The sequence below is a fragment of the Orycteropus afer genome, unplaced genomic scaffold, assembly GCF_000298275.1.
Source record: "Orycteropus afer afer isolate SDZICR_OR568_19922 unplaced genomic scaffold, OryAfe1.0 scaffold00816, whole genome shotgun sequence".
Lineage (NCBI taxonomy): Eukaryota > Metazoa > Chordata > Mammalia > Tubulidentata > Orycteropodidae > Orycteropus > Orycteropus afer.
This window is the reverse complement of record NW_006922403.1, coordinates 439,705-448,547: the sequence shown is the minus strand read 5'-3', so window position 1 is coordinate 448,547 and position 8,843 is coordinate 439,705.

Sequence of the window (8,843 nt, the reverse complement as noted above, 5' to 3'; positions counted from 1 at the left end):
GGAAGGAAGACAGAGCAGTCTACTTCTATAACGATTTACCACCTTGGAATCCCAATGAGGTTTGCTAAAAGTGGGAACTGACTTGATGGCATTTTTTTTTTTTAATAGTCTTATTAAGATTTTTGTTTTGCCTATTATATCTTTGTAAACAACTTATCACAATCTTAATAAAAGTTGTTTCATTGGACCTGATAAAATCCAAAATTTTAAAGGGTAGATCTAGACCTGTTCAATGGGAACATAGCAACACTTTGGAAAAAGGATGATGGCTTTCCCTGAGAAGTAAAGCTGTGTTGTAATGAGTACAGAATTATATACATATCAACATCAAAAATACAAACACACACACAGAGATTTTTTTCTGCATGGAATGTATTTAGGACAAGGAAAGGAAATTAATGATAAGGTGCAGGAATAATAACAATTCTTTTATATCTCCAAAACAAATTATCAACATTTCCCTTTCTCTTTTTGAATGCAGCAGCAGCGTCTGTACAAATGACCTTTGTTCTGGCATCTTCCAAAGTTACTTTCTCCAAAACAACAGGGTAGTCTTCTGCAGTTGCAAATAAGGTTCTTCCTTAAGTCTTGAAAAACAGAGGAAGCATTAGGCATTAAGTATTGGGTAGGGGTGGGTTGTAAGCAGAGTTTGCTGTTGAAGGTATATGTTTGGTTGAATGGGTAGGTCAAATTGACTAAATTAGGCCTATAGCAATGGTAAATGTCAATAGGATAAATATGAGTAATGAGAAATAGGTAATGTTGGTCACATAGGCTGAAAGACCCACTCTGATATTACACGCAGTAGTGTAACCCACAGGGAAACACAACTTTTGATTCTACAATTGTGTATAAAGCACAATAGCCAATGAGGAAAAAAGGAGCAGAGCCAGACTAATAGATATGTGTTAAGAAGTCACATGTCTACTGAAAATAGACATAATAACTGTCCTATTAGGATGGTCAGAATGTAAATTTTTATCATAAATCCAAACTAATCTTACTTATATGTTGGTCATGCAGGATAAGATTCCCCAGCCCTGTCTATCATTTACAAGCTACTCCCATGTCATAGAATATACAATCACACTCAAGGCTATGAACCTCTCATTCCTCCTCATCCTCACATCCCCATTTCAAGCACAGCCTCCATGTACAACAAGTTCTTCTAACAGAACTTGTGTCATCTCTGTAGCTGTCGCTGCTAAGTTTCCCTCACACATGGTATGGAACCAAATCCTTTGGTGCTGAAAGTGCCCTTGAAGAGTTCCTAACTCCATAGCTTTTGTTTTTAATGTTTCTCTGACTACTTTAGGAGCTGTGGTAGCATAGTGCCTAAAGTACTTGACTGCTAACCAGAAGGTTGGTGGTTCAAACCCACCAGCCACTCCTTGGAAGGAAGGTTGGCCAATCTACTTCCATAGTGATACTGCATCAGAAACCCAAGATGAGGTCACTATGAGTCAGGTCCAACTTGATGGCACATAACAACAACAACAACATGACTATTTTGAGGCACAACTGGAGCCAGATCCCCCTATGACACATTGATCTCACCTGAACCCTCTTGGGCTGAATGTTTGTCTCCTGCAAAGGAGACTGCCACATCCTAGACCTCTGCTCCAGGCTCATCCTGGGCTGGAACCTCATCATCTGTAGGTCTGAGTGGCTCAGCTTGGGCTTGGAGGACCAGCAGAAGAATGGCAGCAAGGAAGACAAGGGTCTTCATGGCGCTGAGTCATATGAGTCCAGTGAACTGTATGGAGCATCAGGAGCCTGAGTGTGCAGTCAAATGAAGAGAGTCAACTAGTATTTATACGACTGTTAGGAGAAGGCTAAGAGATGAGCAGTGCAATTAGAGAAGGCATGTATTCATTCATGACATCATGTTTGATGGCTACAGGTTTCCTTTCAAGTCTCTTTGATGTTACTGTGTTCTAGTGGCTTTAATTTCTAACAAAAATCTATGTATCTAGTATATGCACTTGTGCAACCCTGCTGGCTTTTGAAACACCAGTGGCACAGCTTCAAGACTCAAAGCAATGCGCAAGCCACCATGGTATGACAAACTGACAGACAAGTTTGTCTCTTTTAGCTGTTGGAAACCTCTCCACCCTCCTCTTATCTAATTCCTACCTGGATCCTGCCACATTGTCATCCTCAGTAGTTCCCCCCATTTCCTGGCTTGGGGGGTGGGTCCTGTCTCTTGGCCCCTTACCAGAATCCTGCTGCTTTTGTCTTCCCCAACAGTTCCCTTCCTTTCCTGCCTTGGGGTGTGTGTGCTACATCAGAGCACACAGATTATGATGGAATTCCTCCTGCTAGTGTAAAAGATGAGTGGAAGTGGGGGGTTGGAAACACCTCCATTCACCAAGAGGGTGTGGGATATAAGAGTAACAAGGGGAACATCAAACTTTTCCAGTCATCAGCCTCCAATGTATGCATGCTGTCCTGGAGAAGTGGAGCCTTTTCTTAGGTCCCTGGGATGTGAACAGGAATACTGCTACTTTAAATATCTAAAAGGCCACATCACTTGTAAACATTCAAAATGACTGCACTCTTTGGACAGCTGGAAGTCCACAGCTCAGTTTGTCTCTTTCTTTTCTGTTTTCCTCTGTCATCAGCCACCAGTGCTATCATCCATGCAGCCCTTGGTGTGATGGTTAAGTTTGTGTAGTTGCCTTGTGGTTTGGTAACATTGGGACTGTGCCTTTTTACTTGTCAACCTTGGGTTTGTCAGCCTCAGCAGCTAGCAGCTGTCTAAGTGAAGAAACGCCTCTAGCTCCAATAGCCTGGGAACAAGAGGCAGAGCTGGACCCTAAGTTTGAGGAACTTTCACCTGGCCACTAGAGCCTGGCACTTTGAACACGGACTTAAAGCCTCCAAACTTTAAGAGAATAAAGTCCTGTTTGTTAAGACCATTCCATTTGTGGTATATTCTTGTCAGAGTGGCACTAGGTAACCAAAACAGAATATGGTACCAAGAGAGTGGGGTGCTGCTCTGACTGATACCTAAAATGTGGAAACAGGAGTGCATCCTTGACTTGGGAGACTGGCAGAGAGACCCCAGCATGGGGCATAAAAGATGGCAGGAGCAGAGCAGAGAGACCAACATTAAACAGCAACAGGCTTACCAGTCCACGTAAGAGAAAGCAAGGTACCATTGAGTAGGCAGCTTCCTGGCAGAGTCGGTTGCCTTTGGGAATTAATTTACAGAAGTGGAGAGACCAAGGAAATGGGAAGCAGAGCTGCCTCAGCCTCAAGGGTAGTACCATGGCCTTTGGGGAGGAACCACCACAGCCCTCTAGGTTTCAAAGACCTAGACCTTTACTGACTTTGTTCTAAAGCTTGGGGCTGCTCGCTCATGTGAGCCAGTGGGATGGAGTCATAGCTGCTGCCCAAGAGAGAGGGGGCAGGGCTGCTATGCCCAAGAGGCAGATGAACGGGGCCCACCAGTCCAAGGAAGTGAGGTTGCCACTCAGAAACTAGAGGACTAGAGTCACCCAGTGAAAGAGATCTGTACAAATACCACACATTAAATATCTGTACAGGTGCCAAGTTGACAAAGGGTGGAATTGTGATGGTTAAGTTTGTGTATTATCTTGGCTGGGCTTGGTTGAGTGGCTGGGCAGCTGGATGTCATATTTCCCATGATGAGACTGGTAATCAATTCCATGGTGGAACCTACTGTGAGCAGCTGAGTAGCTGCCTTAAGGGTGTGGTCTGCTTCCTGTATATAAGGAGAAGCCTTGGGGAATGGTCTCTAGTTTATGGACTTTAACCCTGCATGTAGCCATATCATTCATTGTTCAGCAGCCTGCCATGCTCTGCTGACCTTGGGACTTTGAATTAATGGCCTGCTGTATGGTTTGGTAACATCGGACTGTGCCCTTTCACTTGTCAACCTTGAGCTTTTCAGCCTCCGCAGCCAGCAGCAGAGTGAAGAAAACCTTCCAGGTTCAGTGAGCTGGGAGCAGGAGGCAGAGCTGAAGTCCAAGGGGCTTTTACTCAGCTCCTAGAGCCTGGAATTTTGAACTTGAACTTAAAGCCTCCAAGCTGTGAGAGAATAAACTCCTGTTTGTTCAACCCATCCCATTTGTGGTATGTTCCTGTCAGAGCAGCACTAGGTAACCAGAACACTTGGTGAGCAGAGCCGATTTTTAGGTTAATTCTTAGGTCTTAACACCACTTGGAAATATTAAAACTTTCCATACTATCAAGATCACTGACACTTCACAGCTCCGTTTGTCTTCTCATTCACTGTTTTCGTTCAGGTTCCTCTACTAGTTGGTATTTAATCCACTTCTGTATCCTTGCTTTCAAAACTCAGGGCTCCAGGATTATCTTCTGTATTTGTGTCAATTGGTTCCTCTTTTCTTTGATGAAGAGGGTCTGTGTAGCTTGTCTGCCTATTCTGTCATCTCACCAGAAGTTCACACATATGCCATTTTACTAATAAAAACTAAGCCCACTGCTATCGAGTTGATTCCAACTCATAGTGACCCCCATTGTGTTTACAAAGCTATAAATATTTACAGAAGTAGATTGCTTCATCTTGCTCCCACAGAGCACCTGTGGGTTTGAACCACTGACCTTCTAGTTAGCAGACATATGCCTTACCCATTACGCCACCAGAGCTCCTTCATTTTACCAATAAGTGGTAATATATTTGAGAAAAAATTCTTATATCTTGCATATTTTATAGATATCACCAATGGCACCACCATAGCTCCTTATTGCCCTCCATAGAGACTGTAAAATAGCAGTTACAAAAAATATATAAGCCTGCCTGCTCTCTCTCAATCCCTGCCAATGTAATGTCTTTTAGAAGCCCTGTTATTAACCAATTTCCATTAGGTGTTTTTACTGCCTATGCTGAAGGTGAATGTGCTCCAATAAAAGTACTCAAAATCCTAGGCTTTCAGTGTAAGCTATCAACAGAGTTTTCTGGCCACTAAAATGAAACCCCAAGAGAGAGTATCCTTTTTAAATGAAATTTTTGTTATGATATTGCTTCATATTGTCCTCCTTATTTCTTCTTGTATCATTGAAATATTGGATTTACAGTCACTCTTTTTTTTGTTGTTGTTCATGGGAAAGATACCAATTATGGATGGTGCATCTAGTTACCTGGTTACTTGAGGTAACTGTTGAACCACTTTACCTACCAGAGGTTTGCCCACATCTTGATTCTTTTAAGCTCCTTACTTTTAAAATCGTTCTTTCTTGGGTTTTCTGGTGTTTGTGGCTGAAAGTGATCTGACACATGAATTATGAAGCTTTTTGATCATTTCAAATCTATAGGTAAAAACTAGTATTCCAATGGAGTTACTAATGCAGAGTCTTAAGAAAGATTTCTATTTATTTTCTCTGAAATTTCCTTTCATATTTTGCCCCATTTTTTCAAAGCGCATTGTTGGCTTTATTTATTTATTTTAAGGTGATTTGTAGGAGTTCTTCATAAATTCAAGAAATGAGCTCTTTGTCATATGTATTGCAAATGCCTTTCAGAGTTTGTCAGTTCTCCTTTCACTCTTTTACTTTTGTCATGCAGAAACTTGTACTTTTATGTACTTTTTAAGTGTCTTTCATGACTTCTGCTTTTTGTGTCTTTCGTACTTAAATCAGTAAAAATAACTCTTCTCTGTGTTAGTGCTTTTATGGCATGAAAATAACTCCTGTCTTTATTCTGCACTGACTCAGAGCTCTCTGCTCCGCCTGCTCCACCCTCTCAGATGAAGCAATACTTTCCCCACCACCTGGAAATCATACACTACAAAGATGACCTGGCTCCAAAGAGATGAGGTTATACTTTAATAGCATTAAAAGATTGATGGTTTTGCTCCCAGGTATAACTGTGTATCTTTGGAAAACAAGTTCTGGTCCAAAGAAGCAACAAGTAGATGCCTTAGACAAAACTGTATTGTGTGTGTCAAATACTCAAGCAGATGTGGGATAGGGAAGGTTATCATGGTTACTATCATGTTGACATATGAACAGCACATACAGATGCCTAGGAAATAGATAAGAAACAGTGCCACAATTGTAGCTGTGAGATCAGAGGAACATCAAAGGGGCTTGAGAGCAGCAAGGGAGCTCTGGGCAGTTTATTCTTCCTTTTCATTCACTCCTCTGTGCCACAATATTACCCCAAAAATAATCACACAAGACAAACATTGCAATGTAAACACTTAAATTCATTTCCAATGAATGGCTCAGTATCACTCATCTTGCACCCAATTGATTTGTACATACTTGGAGATATTTCTTTTCCTTCCTCAGAGATATTCAGGATCCTATTTCACCACAAGAGGTGCTAAACTCCAAGATGAATATCAGTTTTGAGGACTTCTTTCTTCTCACAAAACCATGCATCCTTAGACTTCGATGAACTAATCTTCTTGGCCATAGTATAGCTTTATAGACCAGTCATAGAGAGATTGATGATACTGTCAGCTACAATTTCCTGAAAATAATGAAATTTATTCACCAGGAATTATTGTAAATGAGAACTTTAGGTGGTAATGTCTTTTCCTTGTTTTTTGAAGAGTAGGAAAAAAATGTCCTCAGGAGTTTCATATAAAATTCAAAGGCAGGAATCTCAGTCAGCAAATATCTATTGAACATTAGCAACTGTGAAGTTCTGGGTTCAGAATGCAAATAGCCTAATCCTTTACACAGGTTTCATACTCTAAAATTCAGAAAAATTAAGAAAGAGTATATGGTAGTGGTTGAGTATATGGGATTTGGCATCAGCTCTATTGCTTAATCTTTTGTGACTTTGAGTAAAGTTCTTAACCTCTCAAAGATTCATTTTCCCATCTGTATAAAAATGATTAGTGACAATATTTACTTAATAGGCTCAATGTGATAATTAATTACAATACTAGATGAAAGTACTTAGTGATTAATAAATATAAACTATTATTAGTAAAGGAGCTCTGGTGGCACAGTGGTTGAGGCATTCAGCTGCCAACCAAAATGTTGGCAGTTCAAATCTAGCAGCAGCCCTGTGGGACAAAGAAGAGGGATTCTGCTTCCATCAGGATCTACAGCCTTGGAAACTCTATGAGCAGTCTACTCTATTCTGCAGAATTGCTACTGGTGGTTTTATTAGTAGTAAATGTTTCTATGTATCCTGACAATACTACCTGGCATATAGTAGTTACTCAGTTAATAATGCTACTATGAAGCCACACTACACTATATTCATCATTCAATAAATTGAATAATACATTAGTACTTTGTGTATTGAAGCTCATAGGATTTAAGCATTTTATCCAAGGATAAAAGGCAAGAATTTATTATAGCAAGGCTTGAAAACAGGTCTTTTGTTTTCAAATATCACAAGTAATTTATGACGTTGTTAAGTTCAATATTGACAAAAGATTAAAATATAAGTAGTGTAACAAATTAAATAACATATTTGGTACTGTAAAGAATTTAAGTCACAGAGCAAGAGCTTAAAGGAGGAATACAATTTGGACAAGGAAAGAAGTAAGAGAGCAGTTTTTAAGTATGAAAAACAGTGTGTCAAAGAAAAGTGTAAAAAAATTAGTTGACCAATGTATATATTGTGCTGATGGGAGGAGAAAGTTTTTGGAATGGAGAATGGGAAATACAATTCACCTTGGTATTATGCCTGGGATGCTTCTGAAAGATTTTGTAAAAAATCTCATTTTGAAGATGACGTAAGAATGAGAGAAAATAAGTAGAAATCAAAGCTTTGTGTGAACTCATGGCCTCTGAATTCCATTCAGAAGTTTATGTTCTTTCCTCCATACTCTCATGTTCTATAAGGACTTCAGTGCTATATGAAGTAGTGTCTTAAAATAGGCAAGAGTGTGGTAGGATGAGACAGGAAACATCCTCCACCCCCCACATAAGCTTTATGTGGTCAATGTGATGCTTTGGAAAGGTTTTCTTTGTGAATTCCCACATTTTTATGATGCCAGAGTGTTCTCAGTGGATGTTCTAGACAGATTTGCTGTGACAATGATTGGTGGCTCCTGATAGCAGTTCTGATGGAAAAGATGTAATCACATAGGGACATCTGTGTAAACATCACAAATGAGGAATTCTCTGACTTTATGTAAACTACTAGTGATTCTGTGATGTTTGTACAAGTAAAATGGTGAAAATTATTTGACTTTTGGACAAAAGTATATTCCTTTCTGGAATTTAGAGGAATGTACATTTTGTACAGGCTATCAAACAATTTAAAGAAAATGTAGTTATTGTTGTTACTGCAATAATCCCAGTGCCCAACTGATGTTGACATCATGCATAATAAACTAAAATACTACCCAGTCCTGTGCCATCTCCATGATCAGTTGCAGATCAGACCTTTGTGATCCATAGGGTTTTCACTGACTAATTTTCTGAAGAAGATCAAGAGGCCTTTTTTCCTAGCCTGGCTTAGTCTGTAAGCTCCACATAAACATGTTGAGAATCATAGCAACACACAAGCTCCACTGACAGATGAGTTGTTGTTGTTGTTCTCAGGTGACATTGAGTCAGCTCCTACTCATTGTGACCCTGTGTATAAAACAATGAACCACTGTTCGGTCCTGCATTATCCTAAAAATCCTTGCTATGCTTGAGCCTATCATTGCTACCACCGTGTCAATCCATCTTGTTAAGTGTCTTCTCATTTCTCACTGACCCATCATTTAACAAGAATGGTTTCCTTCTCCAGAGAATAGCCCCTTCTGACAACATGAAAGTTCCAATCATCTGGTTACTCTTGTGCTGTTTGTGCATTTTGAGTTATGCTTGATAGTCTATTTATGCCATATATTGTTGTTGTTGTTGTTGTTGTTATGTGCCGTCGAGTCGGCCCC